This window comes from Phyllobates terribilis, unplaced genomic scaffold (assembly GCF_046119375.1).
Source record: "Phyllobates terribilis strain yellow unplaced genomic scaffold, ASM4611937v1 Scaffold_94__1_contigs__length_6153435, whole genome shotgun sequence".
Taxonomy (NCBI): Eukaryota; Metazoa; Chordata; class Amphibia; order Anura; family Dendrobatidae; genus Phyllobates; species Phyllobates terribilis.
In genome coordinates this window covers 3,179,817-3,198,354 of record NW_027362854.1, presented here as the reverse complement: position 1 = coordinate 3,198,354, position 18,538 = coordinate 3,179,817, and the positions used below count along the sequence as shown (strand labels likewise).

Below are 18,538 nucleotides of genomic sequence, written 5' to 3'. Positions count from 1 at the left end.
ACTTTCCCTATACATTTTACACTTTTAAAGTACATTGAAAGAAAACATGTTAGTTCCACTGAAGTAACGAAAGGAGAAAATACTTTAAGGATTACCATTTTTACCTCATCCAGGACGTGCTCGATAACTTGTATTCCTTTTAGAATAGGATTGTTTTTTGCCTTTCTGGCTCTTACCAGGACATCCTGAAAAATGCCTTCCCCGGTGAAGGTGATGTCATAATCGCCACGCCTCGGATAATCCTGGATAGAGAGAATCTCGTTCTTCTGCACATGAAAGAGCCCTTCAAGCACGTCCTGGACTACGTACCGCAATTTCCTTTCATCACTTCCGCCCTCTGTGAAATGAATACGGATAGTGTTTTTAAGCCTCGCATAGTGAGGCACGAGGTTGGGGTCAACCTCCATGGTAACGCAACAAGAAAAAGCAAATCGCAAACCGCTTGCAATCTGCGCCTTTCAGAGTTCTGTAAACAGAAACACCTGAGAGGCTGGGGGGGATCGCAACCCGTTACCCTGGGACTAAGCCCTCTCCCAATAGCAGCAGGCAGGGGAGCCCACCGAAGTGGGTCACCCTGCAAGGCCGAGGAGAGGGGTACCCGAGTACCTTCTGGACCACAGTCGCCTGTACAAGACACTTGACCGCAGCCAAAAGGCCGAGAAGCGATAACCAGAATTGGTTTCAAACTACGGAGCCACCCAAGGATCCTGAAAAGTCCATTTGTGGAGATGAGCTCCTGGACTCCCGTTAAGAAGACATGTTGTCAACCTCTAGATCCCTTACATGCCTGCACTTTTCGGCTTGCTGCTGCTGCAATCCACGCGTTTTAGATCTGCATAACTCCACCTCTTTAAACACAGCACCTTCACCCCCTGCTGTTCCCACCCGCCTCAACACCGTTGGAAGGGAGGAGAACCAATTAAGGCGGGGGGTGGGGTGGAACGAGCAGCTGTCTACCCTTAGCAGGAGGGCTGCTGATTACATACCTCTCCTGCTGCTGCTGCTGCTGCTGCTGGCTGTCCAGCAGCAGACTGAAGGTGGCTGCTGCTGTGCACAGGTATATAAAGGCTCAGAGCCTATTATGACACGCGCAGCCAGCGTTCCATTGCCACATTCCATCTACTGCAGGCAGGATACCTGGCTGGCTGAATGTCGCTGAGAAGCTCACAGAGACCGCCATAAGCAACAGTTTAACAGAATGCCACAGACTAATCAACCAAACTTTTTGGGTTGGGTTCTCTTTTATAGTCTGCAGGCATTAAATGAAAGAAGTCAGTGTTCCAGCAGAGGGAGACAACGTTTCAGAAAAGGCATTGTAGCAAACCAAAAAAGAAATTTTAAGCGCAGCAGAGTAACCAGCGCACATACCTGTTAGCTCAGGTGAGTTTAAAAGGCTGCTGTTGATAACAAGGGCATTTGCTAAATAGATGGTGTGTGTGCAACAATATACTGAAAGGTCAATTATATTGTGCAGCTTATCTCACCACCTGTAGTTATTTAGGTGAAAGCTCCAAAATGCTTGCCTAATATGTCTGTTTATCCAAAAGGAAGTAAAAAGGGAGAGCTAGAAAGATAGCATTTCATTACATTACATGGCAATGCAATGCACAGTTGCTGAAGTTGAACCAAAATGAGCTTGTAATCTGGCTTCTGCAACTTTGAACATGAAAAATCCAATGAGGAGAAGAAAAGCAAAGCCAAAGAGTCCATCCCAAAATCCGACAAACAAGCAAAATGAACAAAAAACATTGAATTCAATTCTTTCTGATTATAGAAACTGCATTAAAGAAGGGGTGCACCGGTCCTGGAGATACTGCAATACCAGGTCAATGCGTGGAGTGGACAGAGCAAGCTCTTTTTCCATCTCCCTGTTCTAAAAATCCATTTAATATATGGTCCCCAGATAGGGGACGTATCAGATATTAAACTGATAAGAACAGATACTACACTTGATCTTAGCCAAAAGGCCGAGAAGCGATAACCAGAATTGGTTTCAAACTACGGAGCCACCCAAGGATCCTGAAAAGTCCATTTGTGGAGATGAGCTCCTGGACTCCCGTTAAGAAGACATGTTGTCAACCTCTAGATCCCTTACATGCCTGCACTTTTCGGCTTGCTGCTGCTGCAATCCACGCGTTTTAGATCTGCATAACTCCACCTCTTTAAACACAGCACCTTCACCCCCTGCTGTTCCCACCCGCCTCAACACCGTTGGAAGGGAGGAGAACCAATTAAGGCGGGGGGTGGGGTGGAACGAGCAGCTGTCTACCCTTAGCAGGAGGGCTGCTGATTACATACCTCTCCTGCTGCTGCTGCTGCTGGCTGTCCAGCAGCAGATTGAAGGTGGCTGCTGCTGTGCACAGGTATATAAAGGCTCAGAGCCTATTATGACACGCGCAGCCAGCGTTCCATTGCCACATTCCATCTACTGCAGGCAGGATACCTGGCTGGCTGAATGTCGCTGAGAAGCTCACAGAGACCGCCATAAGCAACAGTTTAACAGAATGCCACAGACTAATCAACCAAACTTTTTGGGTTGGGTTCTCTTTTATAGTCTGCAGGCATTAAATGAAAGAAGTCAGTGTTCCAGCAGAGGGAGACAACGTTTCAGAAAAGGCATTGTAGCAAACCAAAAAAGAAATTTTAAGCGCAGCAGAGTAACCAGCGCACATACCTGTTAGCTCAGGTGAGTTTAAAAGGCTGCTGTTGATAACAAGGGCATTTCCTAAATAGATGGTATGTGTGCAACAATATACTGAAAGGTCAATTATATTGTGCAGCTTATCTCACCACCTGTAGTTATTTAGGTGAAAGCTCCAAAATGCTTGCCTAATATGTCTGTTTATCCAAAAGGAAGTAAAAAGGGAGAGCTAGAAAGATAGCATTTCATTACATTACATGGCAATGCAATGCACAGTTGCTGAAGTTGAACCAAAATGAGCTTGTAATCTGGCTTCTGCAACTTTGAACATGAAAAATCCAATGAGGAGAAGAAAAGCAAAGCCAAAGAGTCCATCCCAAAATCCGACAAACAAGCAAAATGAACAAAAAACATTGAATTCAATTCTTTCTGATTTTAGAAACTGCATTAAAGAAGGGGTGCACCGGTCCTGGAGATACTGCAATACCAGGTCAATGCGTGGAGTGGACAGAGCAAGCTCTTTTTCCATCTCCCTGTTCTAAAAATCCATTTAATATATGGTCCCCAGATAGGGGACGTATCAGATATTAAACTGATAAGAACAGATACTACACTTGATCTTAGCCAAAAGGCCGAGAAGCGATAACCAGAATTGGTTTCAAACTACGGAGCCACCCAAGGATCCTGAAAAGTCCATTTGTGGAGATGAGCTCCTGGACTCCCGTTAAGAAGACATGTTGTCAACCTCTAGATCCCTTACATGCCTGCACTTTTCGGCTTGCTGCTGCTGCAATCCACGCGTTTTAGATCTGCATAACTCCACCTCTTTAAACACAGCACCTTCACCCCCTGCTGTTCCCACCCGCCTCAACACCGTTGGAAGGGAGGAGAACCAATTAAGGCGGGGGGTGGGGTGGAACGAGCAGCTGTCTACCCTTAGCAGGAGGGCTGCTGATTACATACCTCTCCTGCTGCTGCTGCTGCTGGCTGTCCAGCAGCAGACTGAAGGTGGCTGCTGCTGTGCACAGGTATATAAAGGCTCAGAGCCTATTATGACACGCGCAGCAAGCGTTCCATTGCCACATTCCATCTACTGCAGGCAGGATACCTGGCTGGCTGAATGTCGCTGAGAAGCTCACAGAGACCGCCATAAGCAACAGTTTAACAGAATGCCACAGACTAATCAACCAAACTTTTTGGGTTGGGTTCTCTTTTATAGTCTGCAGGCATTAAATGAAAGAAGTCAGTGTTCCAGCAGAGGGAGACAACGTTTCAGAAAAGGCATTGTAGCAAACCAAAAAAGAAATTTTAAGCGCAGCAAAGTAACCAGCGCACATACCTGTTAGCTCAGGTGAGTTTAAAAGGCTGCTGTTGATAACAAGGGCATTTGCTAAATAGATGGTGTGTGTGCAACAATATACTGAAAGGTCAATTATATTGTGCAGCTTATCTCACCACCTGTAGTTATTTAGGTGAAAGCTCCAAAATGCTTGCCTAATATGTCTGTTTATCCAAAAGGAAGTAAAAAGGGAGAGCTAGAAAGATAGCATTTCATTACATTACATGGCAATGCAATGCACAGTTGCTGAAGTTGAACCAAAATGAGCTTGTAATCTGGCTTCTGCAACTTTGAACATGAAAAATCCAATGAGGAGAAGAAAAGCAAAGCCAAAGAGTCCATCCCAAAATCCGACAAACAAGCAAAATGAACAAAAAACATTGAATTCAATTCTTTCTGATTTTAGAAACTGCATTAAAGAAGGGGTGCACCGGTCCTGGAGATACTGCAATACCAGGTCAATGCGTGGAGTGGACAGAGCAAGCTCTTTTTCCATCTCCCTGTTCTAAAAATCCATTTAATATATGGTCCCCAGATAGGGGACGTATCAGATATTAAACTGATAAGAACAGATACTACACTTGATCTTAGCCAAAAGGCCGAGAAGCGATAACCAGAATTGGTTTCAAACTACGGAGCCACCCAAGGATCCTGAAAAGTCCATTTGTGGAGATGAGCTCCTGGACTCCCGTTAAGAAGACATGTTGTCAACCTCTAGATCCCTTACATGCCTGCACTTTTCGGCTTGCTGCTGCTGCAATCCACGCGTTTTAGATCTGCATAACTCCACCTCTTTAAACACAGCACCTTCACCCCCTGCTGTTCCCACCCGCCTCAACACCGTTGGAAGGGAGGAGAACCAATTAAGGCGGGGGGTGGGGTGGAACGAGCAGCTGTCTACCCTTTGCAGGAGGGCTGCTGATTACATACCTCTCCTGCTGCTGCTGCTGCTGCTGGCTGTCCAGCAGCAGACTGAAGGTGGCTGCTGCTGTGCACAGGTATATAAAGGCTCAGAGCCTATTATGACACGCGCAGCCAGCGTTCCATTGCCACATTCCATCTACTGCAGGCAGGATACCTGGCTGGCTGAATGTCGCTGAGAAGCTCACAGAGACCGCCATAAGCAACAGTTTAACAGAATGCCACAGACTAATCAACCAAACTTTTTGGGTTGGGTTCTCTTTTATAGTCTGCAGGCATTAAATGAAAGAAGTCAGTGTTCCAGCAGAGGGAGACAACGTTTCAGAAAAGGCATTGTAGCAAACCAAAAAAGAAATTTTAAGCGCAGCAGAGTAACCAGCGCACATACCTGTTAGCTCAGGTGAGTTTAAAAGGCTGCTGTTGATAACAAGGGCATTTGCTAAATAGATGGTGTGTGTGCAACAATATACTGAAAGGTCAATTATATTGTGCAGCTTATCTCACCACCTGTAGTTATTTAGGTGAAAGCTCCAAAATGCTTGCCTAATATGTCTGTTTATCCAAAAGGAAGTAAAAAGGGAGAGCTAGAAAGATAGCATTTCATTACATTACATGGCAATGCAATGCACAGTTGCTGAAGTTGAACCAAAATGAGCTTGTAATCTGGCTTCTGCAACTTTGAACATGAAAAATCCAATGAGGAGAAGAAAAGCAAAGCCAAAGAGTCCATCCCAAAATCCGACAAACAAGCAAAATGAACAAAACACATTGAAATCAATTCTTTCTGATTTTAGAAACTGCATTAAAGAAGGGGTGCACCGGTCCTGGAGATACTGCAATACCAGGTCAATGCGTGGAGTGGACAGAGCAAGCTCTTTTTCCATCTCCCTGTTCTAAAAATCCATTTAATATATGGTCCCCAGATAGAGGACGTATCAGATATTAAACTGATAAGAACAGATACTACACTTGATCTTAGCCAAAAGGCCGAGAAGCGATAACCAGAATTGGTTTCAAACTACGGAGCCACCCAAGGATCCTGAAAAGTCCATTTGTGGAGATGAGCTCCTGGACTCCCGTTAAGAAGACATGTTGTCAACCTCTAGATCCCTTACATGCCTGCACTTTTCGGCTTGCTGCTGCTGCAATCCACGCGTTTTAGATCTGCATAACTCCACCTCTTTAAACACAGCACCTTCACCCCCTGCTGTTCCCACCCGCCTCAACACCGTTGGAAGGGAGGAGAACCAATTAAGGCGGGGGGTGGGGTGGAACGAGCAGCTGTCTACCCTTAGCAGGAGGGCTGTTGATTACATACCTCTCCTGCTGCTGCTGCTGCTGCTGGCTGTCCAGCAGCAGACTGAAGGTGGCTGCTGCTGTGCACAGGTATATAAAGGCTCAGAGCCTATTATGACACGCGCAGCCAGCGTTCCATTGCCACATTCCATCTACTGCAGGCAGGATACCTGGCTGGCTGAATGTCGCTGAGAAGCTCACAGAGACCGCCATAAGCAACAGTTTAACAGAATGCCACAGACTAATCAACCAAACTTTTTGGGTTGGGTTCTCTTTTATAGTCTGCAGGCATTAAATGAAAGAAGTCAGTGTTCCAGCAGAGGGAGACAACATTTCAGAAAAGGCATTGTAGCAAACCAAAAAAGAAATTTTAAGCGCAGCAGAGTAACCAGCGCACATACCTGTTAGCTCAGGTGAGTTTAAAAGGCTGCTGTTGATAACAAGGGCATTTGCTAAATAGATGGTGTGTGTGCAACAATATACTGAAAGGTCAATTATATTGTGCAGCTTATCTCACCACCTGTAGTTATTTAGGTGAAAGCTCCAAAATGCTTGCCTAATATGTCTGTTTATCCAAAAGGAAGTAAAAAGGGAGAGCTAGAAAGATAGCATTTCATTACATTACATGGCAATGCAATGCACAGTTGCTGAAGTTGAACCAAAATGAGCTTGTAATCTGGCTTCTGCAACTTTGAACATGAAAAATCCAATGAGGAGAAGAAAAGCAAAGCCAAAGAGTCCATCCCAAAATCCGACAAACAAGCAAAATGAACAAAAAACATTGAATTCAATTCTTTCTGATTTTAGAAACTGCATTAAAGAAGGGGTGCACCGGTCCTGGAGATACTGCAATACCAGGTCAATGCGTGGAGTGGACAGAGCAAGCTCTTTTTCCATCTCCCTGTTCTAAAAATCCATTTAATATATGGTCCCCAGATAGGGGACGTATCAGATATTAAACTGATAAGAACAGATACTACACTTGATCTTAGCCAAAAGGCCGAGAAGCGATAACCAGAATTGGTTTCAAACTACGGAGCCACCCAAGGATCCTGAAAAGTCCATTTGTGGAGATGAGCTCCTGGACTCCCGTTAAGAAGACATGTTGTCAACCTCTAGATCCCTTACATGCCTGCACTTTTCGGCTTGCTGCTGCTGCAATCCACGCGTTTTAGATCTGCATAACTCCACCTCTTTAAACACAGCACCTTCACCCCCTGCTGTTCCCACCCGCCTCAACACCGTTGGAAGGGAGGAGAACCAATTAAGGCGGGGGGTGGGGTGGAACGAGCAGCTGTCTACCCTTAGCAGGAGGGCTGCTGATTACATACCTCTCCTGCTGCTGCTGCTGCTGCTGGCTGTCCAGCAGCAGACTGAAGGTGGCTGCTGCTGTGCACAGGTATATAAAGGCTCAGAGCCTATTATGACACGCGCAGCCAGCGTTCCATTGCCACATTCCATCTACTGCAGGCAGGATACCTGGCTGGCTGAATGTCGCTGAGAAGCTCACAGAGACCGCCATAAGCAACAGTTTAACAGAATGCCACAGACTAATCAACCAAACTTTTTGGGTTGGGTTCTCTTTTATAGTCTGCAGGCATTAAATGAAAGAAGTCAGTGTTCCAGCAGAGGGAGACAACGTTTCAGAAAAGGCATTGTAGCAAACCAAAAAAGAAATTTTAAGCGCAGCAGAGTAACCAGCGCACATACCTGTTAGCTCAGGTGAGTTTAAAAGGCTGCTGTTGATAACAAGGGCATTTGCTAAATAGATGGTGTGTGTGCAACAATATACTGAAAGGTCAATTATATTGTGCAGCTTATCTCACCACCTGTAGTTATTTAGGTGAAAGCTCCAAAATGCTTGCCTAATATGTCTGTTTATCCAAAAGGAAGTAAAAAGGGAGAGCTAGAAAGATAGCATTTCATTACATTACATGGCAATGCAATGCACAGTTGCTGAAGTTGAACCAAAATGAGCTTGTAATCTGGCTTCTGCAACTTTGAACATGAAAAATCCAATGAGGAGAAGAAAAGCAAAGCCAAAGAGTCCATCCCAAAATCCGACAAACAAGCAAAATGAACAAAAAACATTGAATTCAATTCTTTCTGATTTTAGAAACTGCATTAAAGAAGGGGTGCACCGGTCCTGGAGATACTGCAATACCAGGTCAATTCGTGGAGTGGACAGAGCAAGCTCTTTTTCCATCTCCCTGTTCTAAAAATCCATTTAATATATGGTCCCCAGATAGGGGACGTATCAGATATTAAACTGATAAGAACAGATTTTTTGATTGAAGCTGCATCCAAGGCACTGAAAAATGTGACCGAAGTCACACCAAAACAGCGCACGAGGTGAGGATTCATGTGGACCCTTCCCGGAGGAGAGGGTTCCCAATAAACCATCCCCATCCCTCCGAGCCAGAAGGCCACAGCGAGGGTCAGGGATCTCCGATGCTCTCCCTAGCCGAAGCCGGAGAAGAGCCGTTTTCATGCTCCCAGCTTCCATCTAGGCTGCCACCCTAGTGGAGCTGGAGCCTGTGTTGGTTTCTCAGCCCAAAGCTGACCGGACCTCCGATCGGGTTTATAAAAATTCCCCTTCCTAGCCCGGAGGCCAGGAATAGGGGGGGTTGCTCAGAAAGTATGATTGGCAAAGGTGCGGCGTGCTACGAAGCCAAGTCTTTCTGGGGTTCCCAGTCCCAGTAAGCTTGGACTCCCACCAGGGCGCCTACTCCTGGGGCACATTGCTCCAAAGCCCTCACACTTACCCAGCCTAGTGACTTCGATCCTGGAGGGCCATGTTTTCCATCAGATAACTCTATGAGCCACCTGGCGTACTAACAAGTGCACCAAACCAGTGTGTAATATGCATCAATTTACTAGGGCAGCCCAAGGACAAAATTGCCTTTTCAAAAGATACTACACTTGATCTTAGCCAAAAGGCCGAGAAGCGATAACCAGAATTGGTTTCAAACTACGGAGCCACCCAAGGATCCTGAAAAGTCCATTTGTGGAGATGAGCTCCTGGACTCCCGTTAAGAAGACATGTTGTCAACCTCTAGATCCCTTACATGCCTGCACTTTTCGGCTTGCTGCTGCTGCAATCCACGCGTTTTAGATCTGCATAACTCCACCTCTTTAAACACAGCACCTTCACCCCCTGCTGTTCCCACCCGCCTCAACACCGTTGGAAGGGAGGAGAACCAATTAAGGCGGGGGGTGGGGTGGAACGAGCAGCTGTCTACCCTTAGCAGGAGGGCTGCTGATTACATACCTCTCCTGCTGCTGCTGCTGCTGCTGGCTGTCCAGCAGCAGACTGAAGGTGGCTGCTGCTGTGCACAGGTATATAAAGGCTCAGAGCCTATTATGACACGCGCAGCCAGCGTTCCATTGCCACATTCCATCTACTGCAGGCAGGATACCTGGCTGGCTGAATGTCGCTGAGAAGCTCACAGAGACCGCCATAAGCAACAGTTTAACAGAATGCCACAGACTAATCAACCAAACTTTTTGGGTTGGGTTCTCTTTTATAGTCTGCAGGCATTAAATGAAAGAAGTCAGTGTTCCAGCAGAGGGAGACAACGTTTCAGAAAAGGCATTGTAGCAAACCAAAAAAGAAATTTTAAGCGCAGCAGAGTAACCAGCGCACATACCTGTTAGCTCAGGTGAGTTTAAAAGGCTGCTGTTGATAACAAGGGCATTTGCTAAATAGATGGTGTGTGTGCAACAATATACTGAAAGGTCAATTATATTGTGCAGCTTATCTCACCACCTGTAGTTATTTAGGTGAAAGCTCCAAAATGCTTGCCTAATATGTCTGTTTATCCAAAAGGAAGTAAAAAGGGAGAGCTAGAAAGATAGCATTTCATTACATTACATGGCAATGCAATGCACAGTTGCTGAAGTTGAACCAAAATGAGCTTGTAATCTGGCTTCTGCAACTTTGAACATGAAAAATCCAATGAGGAGAAGAAAAGCAAAGCCAAAGAGTCCATCCCAAAATCCGACAAACAAGCAAAATGAACAAAAAACATTGAATTCAATTCTTTCTGATTTTAGAAACTGCATTAAAGAAGGGGTGCACCGGTCCTGGAGATACTGCAATACCAGGTCAATGCGTGGAGTGGACAGAGCAAGCTCTTTTTCCATCTCCCTGTTCTAAAAATCCATTTAATATATGGTCCCCAGATAGGGGACGTATCAGATATTAAACTGATAAGAACAGATACTACACTTGATCTTAGCCAAAAGGCCGAGAAGCGATAACCAGAATTGGTTTCAAACTACGGAGCCACCCAAGGATCCTGAAAAGTCCATTTGTGGAGATGAGCTCCTGGACTCCCGTTAAGAAGACATGTTGTCAACCTCTAGATCCCTTACATGCCTGCACTTTTCGGCTTGCTGCTGCTGCAATCCACGCGTTTTAGATCTGCATAACTCCACCTCTTTAAACACAGCACCTTCACCCCCTGCTGTTCCCACCCGCCTCAACACCGTTGGAAGGGAGGAGAACCAATTAAGGCGGGGGGTGGGGTGGAACGAGCAGCTGTCTACCCTTAGCAGGAGGGCTGCTGATTACATACCTCTCCTGCTGCTGCTGCTGCTGCTGGCTGTCCAGCAGCAGACTGAAGGTGGCTGCTGCTGTGCACAGGTATATAAAGGCTCAGAGCCTATTATGACACGCGCAGCCAGCGTTCCATTGCCACATTCCATCTACTGCAGGCAGGATACCTGGCTGGCTGAATGTCGCTGAGAAGCTCACAGAGACCGCCATAAGCAACAGTTTAACAGAATGCCACAGACTAATCAACCAAACTTTTTGGGTTGGGTTCTCTTTTATAGTCTGCAGGCATTAAATGAAAGAAGTCAGTGTTCCAGCAGAGGGAGACAACGTTTCAGAAAAGGCATTGTAGCAAACCAAAAAAGAAATTTTAAGCGCAGCAGAGTAACCAGCGCACATACCTGTTAGCTCAGGTGAGTTTAAAAGGCTGCTGTTGATAACAAGGGCATTTGCTAAATAGATGGTGTGTGTGCAACAATATACTGAAAGGTCAATTATATTGTGCAGCTTATCTCACCACCTGTAGTTATTTAGGTGAAAGCTCCAAAATGCTTGCCTAATATGTCTGTTTATCCAAAAGGAAGTAAAAAGGGAGAGCTAGAAAGATAGCATTTCATTACATTACATGGCAATGCAATGCACAGTTGCTGAAGTTGAACCAAAATGAGCTTGTAATCTGGCTTCTGCAACTTTGAACATGAAAAATCCAATGAGGAGAAGAAAAGCAAAGCCAAAGAGTCCATCCCAAAATCCGACAAACAAGCAAAATGAACAAAAAACATTGAATTCAATTCTTTCTGATTTTAGAAACTGCATTAAAGAAGGGGTGCACCGGTCCTGGAGATACTGCAATACCAGGTCAATGCGTGGAGTGGACAGTGCAAGCTCTTTTTCCATCTCCCTGTTCTAAAAATCCATTTAATATATGGTCCCCAGATAGGGGACGTATCAGATATTAAACTGATAAGAACAGATACTACACTTGATCTTAGCCAAAAGGCCGAGAAGCGATAACCAGAATTGGTTTCAAACTACGGAGCCACCCAAGGATCCTGAAAAGTCCATTTGTGGAGATGAGCTCCTGGACTCCCGTTAAGAAGACATGTTGTCAACCTCTAGATCCCTTACATGCCTGCACTTTTCGGCTTGCTGCTGCTGCAATCCACGCGTTTTAGATCTGCATAACTCCACCTCTTTAAACACAGCACCTTCACCCCCTGCTGTTCCCACCCGCCTCAACACCGTTGGAAGGGAGGAGAACCAATTAAGGCGGGGGGTGGGGTGGAACGAGCAGCTGTCTACCCTTAGCAGGAGGGCTGCTGATTACATACCTCTCCTGCTGCTGCTGCTGCTGCTGGCTGTCCAGCAGCAGACTGAAGGTGGCTGCTGCTGTGCACAGGTATATAAAGGCTCAGAGCCTATTATGAAACGCGCAGCCAGCGTTCCATTGCCACATTCCATCTACTGCAGGCAGGATACCTGGCTGGCTGAATGTCGCTGAGAAGCTCACAGAGACCGCCATAAGCAACAGTTTAACAGAATGCCACAGACTAATCAACCAAACTTTTTGGGTTGGGTTCTCTTTTATAGTCTGCAGGCATTAAATGAAAGAAGTCAGTGTTCCAGCAGAGGGAGACAACGTTTCAGAAAAGGCATTGTAGCAAACCAAAAAAGAAATTTTAAGCACAGCAGAGTAACCAGCGCACATACCTGTTAGCTCAGGTGAGTTTAAAAGGCTGCTGTTGATAACAAGGGCATTTGCTAAATAGATGGTGTGTGTGCAACAATATACTGAAAGGTCAATTATATTGTGCAGCTTATCTCACCACCTGTAGTTATTTAGGTGAAAGCTCCAAAATGCTTGCCTAATATGTCTGTTTATCCAAAAGGAAGTAAAAAGGGAGAGCTAGAAAGATAGCATTTCATTACATTACATGGCAATGCAATGCACAGTTGCTGAAGTTGAACCAAAATGAGCTTGTAATCTGGCTTCTGCAACTTTGAACATGAAAAATCCAATGAGGAGAAGAAAAGCAAAGCCAAAGAGTCCATCCCAAAATCCGACAAACAAGCAAAATGAACAAAAAACATTGAATTCAATTCTTTCTGATTTTAGAAACTGCATTAAAGAAGGGGTGCACCGGTCCTGGAGATACTGCAATACCAGGTCAATGCGTGGAGTGGACAGAGCAAGCTCTTTTTCCATCTCCCTGTTCTAAAAATCCATTTAATATCTGGTCCCCAGATAGGGGACGTATCAGATATTAAACTGATAAGAACAGATACTACACTTGATCTTAGCCAAAAGGCCGAGAAGCGATAACCAGAATTGGTTTCAAACTACGGAGCCACCCAAGGATCCTGAAAAGTCCATTTGTGGAGATGAGCTCCTGGACTCCCGTTAAGAAGACATGTTGTCAACCTCTAGATCCCTTACATGCCTGCACTTTTCGGCTTGCTGCTGCTGCAATCCACGCGTTTTAGATCTGCATAACTCCACCTCTTTAAACACAGCACCTTCACCCCTGCTGTTCCCACCCGCCTCAACACCGTTGGAAGGGAGGAGAACCAATTAAGGCGGGGGGTGGGGTGGAACGAGCAGCTGTCTACCCTTAGCAGGAGGGCTGCTGATTACATACCTCTCCTGCTGCTGCTGCTGCTGGCTGTCCAGCAGCAGACTGAAGGTGGCTGCTGCTGTGCACAGGTATATAAAGGCTCAGAGCCTATTATGACACGCGCAGCCAGCGTTCCATTGCCACATTCCATCTACTGCAGGCAGGATACCTGGCTGGCTGAATGTCGCTGAGAAGCTCACAGAGACCGCCATAAGCAACAGTTTAACAGAATGCCACAGACTAATCAACCAAACTTTTTGGGTTGGGTTCTCTTTTATAGTCTGCAGGCATTAAATGAAAGAAGTCAGTGTTCCAGCAGAGGGAGACAACGTTTCAGAAAAGGCATTGTAGCAAACCAAAAAAGAAATTTTAAGCGCAGCAGAGTAACCAGCGCACATACCTGTTAGCTCAGGTGAGTTTAAAAGGCTGCTGTTGATAACAAGGGCATTTGCTAAATAGATGGTGTGTGTGCAACAATATACTGAAAGGTCAATTATATTGTGCAGCTTATCTCACCACCTGTAGTTATTTAGGTGAAAGCTCCAAAATGCTTGCCTAATATGTCTGTTTATCCAAAAGGAAGTAAAAAGGGAGAGCTAGAAAGATAGCATTTCATTACATTACATGGCAATGCAATGCACAGTTGCTGAAGTTGAACCAAAATGAGCTTGTAATCTGGCTTCTGCAACTTTGAACATGAAAAATCCAATGAGGAGAAGAAAAGCAAAGCCAAAGAGTCCATCCCAAAATCCGACAAACAAGCAAAATGAACAAAAAACATTGAATTCAATTCTTTCTGATTTTAGAAACTGCATTAAAGAAGGGGTGCACCGGTCCTGGAGATACTGCAATACCAGGTCAATGCGTGGAGTGGACAGAGCAAGCTCTTTTTCCATCTCCCTGTTCTAAAAATCCATTTAATATATGGTCCCCAGATAGGGGACGTATCAGATATTAAACTGATAAGAACAGATTTTTTTTTAATTTGGCTATCCCCTGAAGAGGGATAAAACCGTTTATTAAAACTTTAACAAATTACAAGCATAATTACACAAATACCAAACGTTAAAAGACAAATGAAATTTACAAAACAAAAAAATACAAAGATTTTAAATAATTAGGTTCCATTGGTCAACAAGCCATTTTTTGGAAATATGTACATTTTTCTTTTTGTCAATTAAATAATAAGTATACATTTCACATAAACATAAACTTAAAACATCATTCACTGATAAAACATCTTGTTTAAAAATAGCAATGTTGCGCGCTTTCCAGAGAGATGACTTGGCGCAGTTCACTGTCTTCCAAGCCATTGTGTACTGGTCCATTATGGGGCATTCCATAAGTCCGTATAGCACAGTTTTATATGTAAAGTCCTTGAGGTCTGCCACCCTTTCCAGTAGGGGGAGCAGTCTTCTCCAGAAATCCTTTGCAAAATTACATGTCCATAATAGATGTTCCACCGTTTCCTCGTCTTGGCATCCGGCTCTTGGGCAGATGGCAGACCTCACAAATCCTCTTCTGTATTGGAATGCCCGGCAAGGAAGACAGCGGTGCATGCAACTCCAAGCCAGATCTCTCTGTTCATTAAAAAGATAAAAAACGTTAATCATTTTCCAGATAGACATAGATTTGTCATCATCATATCTGTCAACATTACATATTTCCTCACTTTTACGTATTTCTTTAATTAGTTTCTTACTATTTCTTAATTCCTCTATTTTCTTAGTCCCTAAATTAAAATCGGACACTATTTTCCTTAAAATCTCATAATGCGTCGACAAATTAAAAGCATGGGGCACAGATATATTAACTTCATACCATCCAAACTTTCTCATAAAAAATCCTGTATTAAAACGCATAAAAAAGGACCAATAGTGATTCTTAAAAAGGGCATTAAAACAGTAAACGAACAGATGGATTAAAAGAAACCTATTAAAATCTGGAAAATCTTTACCACCTTTTACTTTTGATTTCATCACGATTTCTCTTTTCAGCTTTTCCATTTTTGAGTTCCAAAAGAAGGTAAAGCAGGTTTTGGTTATCTTTTTTAAAACATTAACAGGCGGGGGGAAAACCATGCTAAGATACAATAAAAGAGGTAAAATCACCATCTTTAAAACCAATACTTTACCCTCCATTGTAAGTCTCCTCATGTTCCACATACATATTTTCGTATTTATTTTCTGTGTAACTGTTTCCCAACTATTATAACCATCATTATTTTCAGTGAATGATATACCTAAAATGGAAATGGATTCGGAGACATTAATTGGTACATCACGTAAAATCATCCCCCCAACACTTAAAATGTTACACTTATTAAAATTGATTTTAAAACCAGAAGCTAGGCAAAAGGATTGCACTTGATGGAGAGTGGCCGTAAGTGATGGTGCATCTGTACACAAGACCGCCACGTCATCCATGTAGCCTACAACCTTGGCCTCCAAACCACCGCTTCCAGGCAGAGGGACACCGCATATCTGTTTATTTTGGCGTATTGCACATAACATTGGTTCCAGTGCACAGATAAACAGTAGGGGGGACAGAGGGCATCCCTGTTTCACCCCTGACCGTAAAAATACCTCTTGTGTCTTAAAACCATTCACTAAAATCTTACTTGTACAATCCTTGTAAAATGCTTTAAGCGATAGTAAAAACCCTTCTGGTATGCCCATTTTCTCTAAAACTTTAAAAAGATAAAAGTGTGAGACACGGTCAAATGCTTTTTCAAAATCAATAGATAAAATCGCCATTTTCCCCTTTCTGTCTTTCACATCCTCAATACAGTCTTTCACTAAATTCAGATTGTCCCATATACTGCGCCCCGGCACCCCACACACTTGATTAGAATGAATAACTTTGCTGATGACTTCTTTTAGACGATTTGCACAAATTTTAGCCATTATTTTATAGTCACAATTTAAAAGTGTTATTGGTCTCCAGTTTTCTAATTTTGATTTATCGCCTTTTTTGTATAGGAGGGAGACTTCACCTTTCTTCCAGGAATTTAATAAAACCTTATTATTAAAAACCTCAGTAAACAAATAAAACAAATCATCTTTTAAAATATCATAAAAACATACATAAAATTCTATTGGGATGCCATCAGGACCAGGGACCTTTCCAGTTTTAAAACTTTTAATAGTTTTTAACACTTCTTGTTCCGTTAAAACTTGGGATAAAAACTCTTGGGATGCGGGATCTAAAACAGCTGTTAGTCCTTGCAGTGAATCATCCATTAATTTATTATCTATATTTTTTCCATTAAAAAGATTAGAAAAAAAAACCTCAACTTTACCCAGCATATTTTTTATATTATTCTCACCATCTATATGGTCAATTATCACTTTTTCTTTTTTATTTTTCCTAAAAAAATATCTGGAACACTTTTCATTTTCTTCTATATGTTGTACTCTAGAACGAAAAATTATCTCTTTTCCTTTTTGTTCTAGCCATTTTGAAATCTCTTCTTTTAAGTTTGAAATATCAACTTGTACATCTATCCCATTGTCTCTGAGCTTAAATAATGTTTGTAGGCGGGTATTTAAAATTCTATATTCTTCATATTTTTCTTTGGCTCTACATATACTCTTTTTAATAAAAAAGTCTTTTATTTTTACTTTCATTCTATCCCACCATACACTCATAGTCTCATTTGTTTTTTTCCCTTTTCTACATTTCCTATAAAACTCAATAAAATCTGATAAAATCTGCGGGTCGGTTAAAAGGGATACGTTCATTTTCCAGCTTTTCTTACCACATTTTTTGTTGTCATTTACTTTTATGGTAAAGGATAAAAGTTTATGGTCTGAAAATATATTAGTTAAAACTTCACATTTGGCAGGTATTGTTTTATCTGAACCAAAAATAAAATCAATCCTAGAGCTACAATTAGCATTGCTCCAAGTGAAACCGGCGTCCTCTGGGCTGTCACTATGACACTCTTTATATATGTCTATCAATTTAGCATCTTTGACTATATCATGTAGCATACCTGAGGTTTTATCGTAGTTCCTGCTTACAGAGCTGGAGCGCCGGTTTTCACCTTTTAAAACACAATTAAAATCCCCTGCTAAGATAAAAGGTTCAGAGTTATTAATAAATAATGGTAAAAGATCAAGCATTTCGGCTCTTTCATTTTTCTCTGGGGATCCATAAAAATTTAAAAACTGCCATCTAATACCATCAATAAAAGCTTTCACTAATAAAATACGACCTGGTAAAATTTCCTGAATAAAATCAATTAAAACGTTCCCTTTAAAAAGTATGGCTACACCCGCTGATCCTGCAGCATTCGATCCGGACCAGACAGATGGCCCACACTTCCACTCATCTTTATATTTTTGATATGACATTTCATGTGGGATATTACATTCTTGCAGAAAAAATACAGATGCAGTAAAACACGTAAAAAAATTAAAAAGAGCAGTTCTTCTCGTGTTAGATTTTATGCCTCTCACGTTGAGGGAAATACCTTTGAGTTCAGCCATCATTAGAAAATGTAGAAATTTTACTTAGGTAACTAAGAGCAACGGATTTACCTGTCCGATGAACCTGATCAGACCACTGGGCTTGCGCCTCCCTCCTCATCTGATATTATCGTCACGAGAGTCTCCGTGGAGGAGGAAAGATTACCACATTTATATAAACCCGACGCTACACTGGCATAGCTCGGAGGGCTGGCTGGCAGAACCCGCTGGGTCTCCATTGGCTGGCCATGCAGTTCCTCATCAGGTGGGTCCCCGAGGGGTTCCGACGCCCCTGTTTGACCTGTAGAAGGTCGTCCTAAAGGAGGAGGTTGCGCACAAGGCAGAGCCTCTGACTCTTCAGAGGCAGCAAGATCCCGGTCCCCACTTGTAGCAGCGGAGACCGAAACCCCTGAGGGTCCAGCGTCCACGTCCCCTTCTGGAGAAGTGTCCATCTGTTCACCTCCTGCTGCCTCCTCCGAACCACCCTTTTTCTTTTTCTTAGGACCCACCTTTATCCACTCAGCGCCCTCAGCACTAGGAGACCCAGACTGGGCATGGGCTTCTGTGTCGGCCTTTTGCCGGTCCCTTTTGACCTTACCAGTAGTGCCCTTCTGCTCCTTCTCAGCCCTCCTTTTGGACTCCCGCAGGTCCTGCAGCCAGGTTTTGGGATTTGGTATTTTACCTGTCATAGACTCT

The 18,538-nt window shown here is 43.5% G+C and overlaps 10 non-coding genes and 1 pseudogene across 10 annotated transcripts; all 11 read right to left on the bottom strand.

The window, feature by feature from the left end:
• Nucleotides 1-1,788: 1,788 nt before the first annotated feature.
• On the bottom strand, nucleotides 1,789-1,979 carry LOC141198298 (U2 spliceosomal RNA). The gene has a single exon (XR_012270251.1). It is a non-coding gene; the product is annotated as a U2 spliceosomal RNA (small nuclear RNA).
• Nucleotides 1,980-3,094: 1,115 nt separating this feature from the next.
• On the bottom strand, nucleotides 3,095-3,285 carry LOC141198297 (U2 spliceosomal RNA). The gene has a single exon (XR_012270250.1). It is a non-coding gene; the product is annotated as a U2 spliceosomal RNA (small nuclear RNA).
• Nucleotides 3,286-4,400: 1,115 nt separating this feature from the next.
• On the bottom strand, nucleotides 4,401-4,591 carry LOC141198295 (U2 spliceosomal RNA). The gene has a single exon (XR_012270248.1). It is a non-coding gene; the product is annotated as a U2 spliceosomal RNA (small nuclear RNA).
• A 1,118-nt stretch (nucleotides 4,592-5,709) lies between these two features.
• Nucleotides 5,710-5,900, bottom strand: LOC141198452 (U2 spliceosomal RNA). The gene has a single exon (XR_012270402.1). It is a non-coding gene; the product is annotated as a U2 spliceosomal RNA (small nuclear RNA).
• A 1,118-nt stretch (nucleotides 5,901-7,018) lies between these two features.
• Nucleotides 7,019-7,209, bottom strand: LOC141198294 (U2 spliceosomal RNA). Its single transcript, XR_012270247.1, has one exon. It is a non-coding gene; the product is annotated as a U2 spliceosomal RNA (small nuclear RNA).
• Nucleotides 7,210-8,327: 1,118 nt separating this feature from the next.
• LOC141197882 (U2 spliceosomal RNA) lies at nucleotides 8,328-8,509 on the bottom strand. Its single transcript, XR_012269907.1, has one exon. It is a non-coding gene; the product is annotated as a U2 spliceosomal RNA (small nuclear RNA).
• A 524-nt stretch (nucleotides 8,510-9,033) lies between these two features.
• Nucleotides 9,034-9,149, bottom strand: LOC141198005 (U2 spliceosomal RNA; annotated as a pseudogene).
• Nucleotides 9,150-10,267: 1,118 nt separating this feature from the next.
• LOC141198293 (U2 spliceosomal RNA) lies at nucleotides 10,268-10,458 on the bottom strand. Its single transcript, XR_012270246.1, has one exon. It is a non-coding gene; the product is annotated as a U2 spliceosomal RNA (small nuclear RNA).
• Nucleotides 10,459-11,576: 1,118 nt separating this feature from the next.
• On the bottom strand, nucleotides 11,577-11,767 carry LOC141198480 (U2 spliceosomal RNA). The gene has a single exon (XR_012270429.1). It is a non-coding gene; the product is annotated as a U2 spliceosomal RNA (small nuclear RNA).
• A 1,118-nt stretch (nucleotides 11,768-12,885) lies between these two features.
• On the bottom strand, nucleotides 12,886-13,076 carry LOC141198441 (U2 spliceosomal RNA). Its single transcript, XR_012270391.1, has one exon. It is a non-coding gene; the product is annotated as a U2 spliceosomal RNA (small nuclear RNA).
• A 1,114-nt stretch (nucleotides 13,077-14,190) lies between these two features.
• Nucleotides 14,191-14,378, bottom strand: LOC141197888 (U2 spliceosomal RNA). The gene has a single exon (XR_012269910.1). It is a non-coding gene; the product is annotated as a U2 spliceosomal RNA (small nuclear RNA).
• Nucleotides 14,379-18,538: the final 4,160 nt, after the last annotated feature.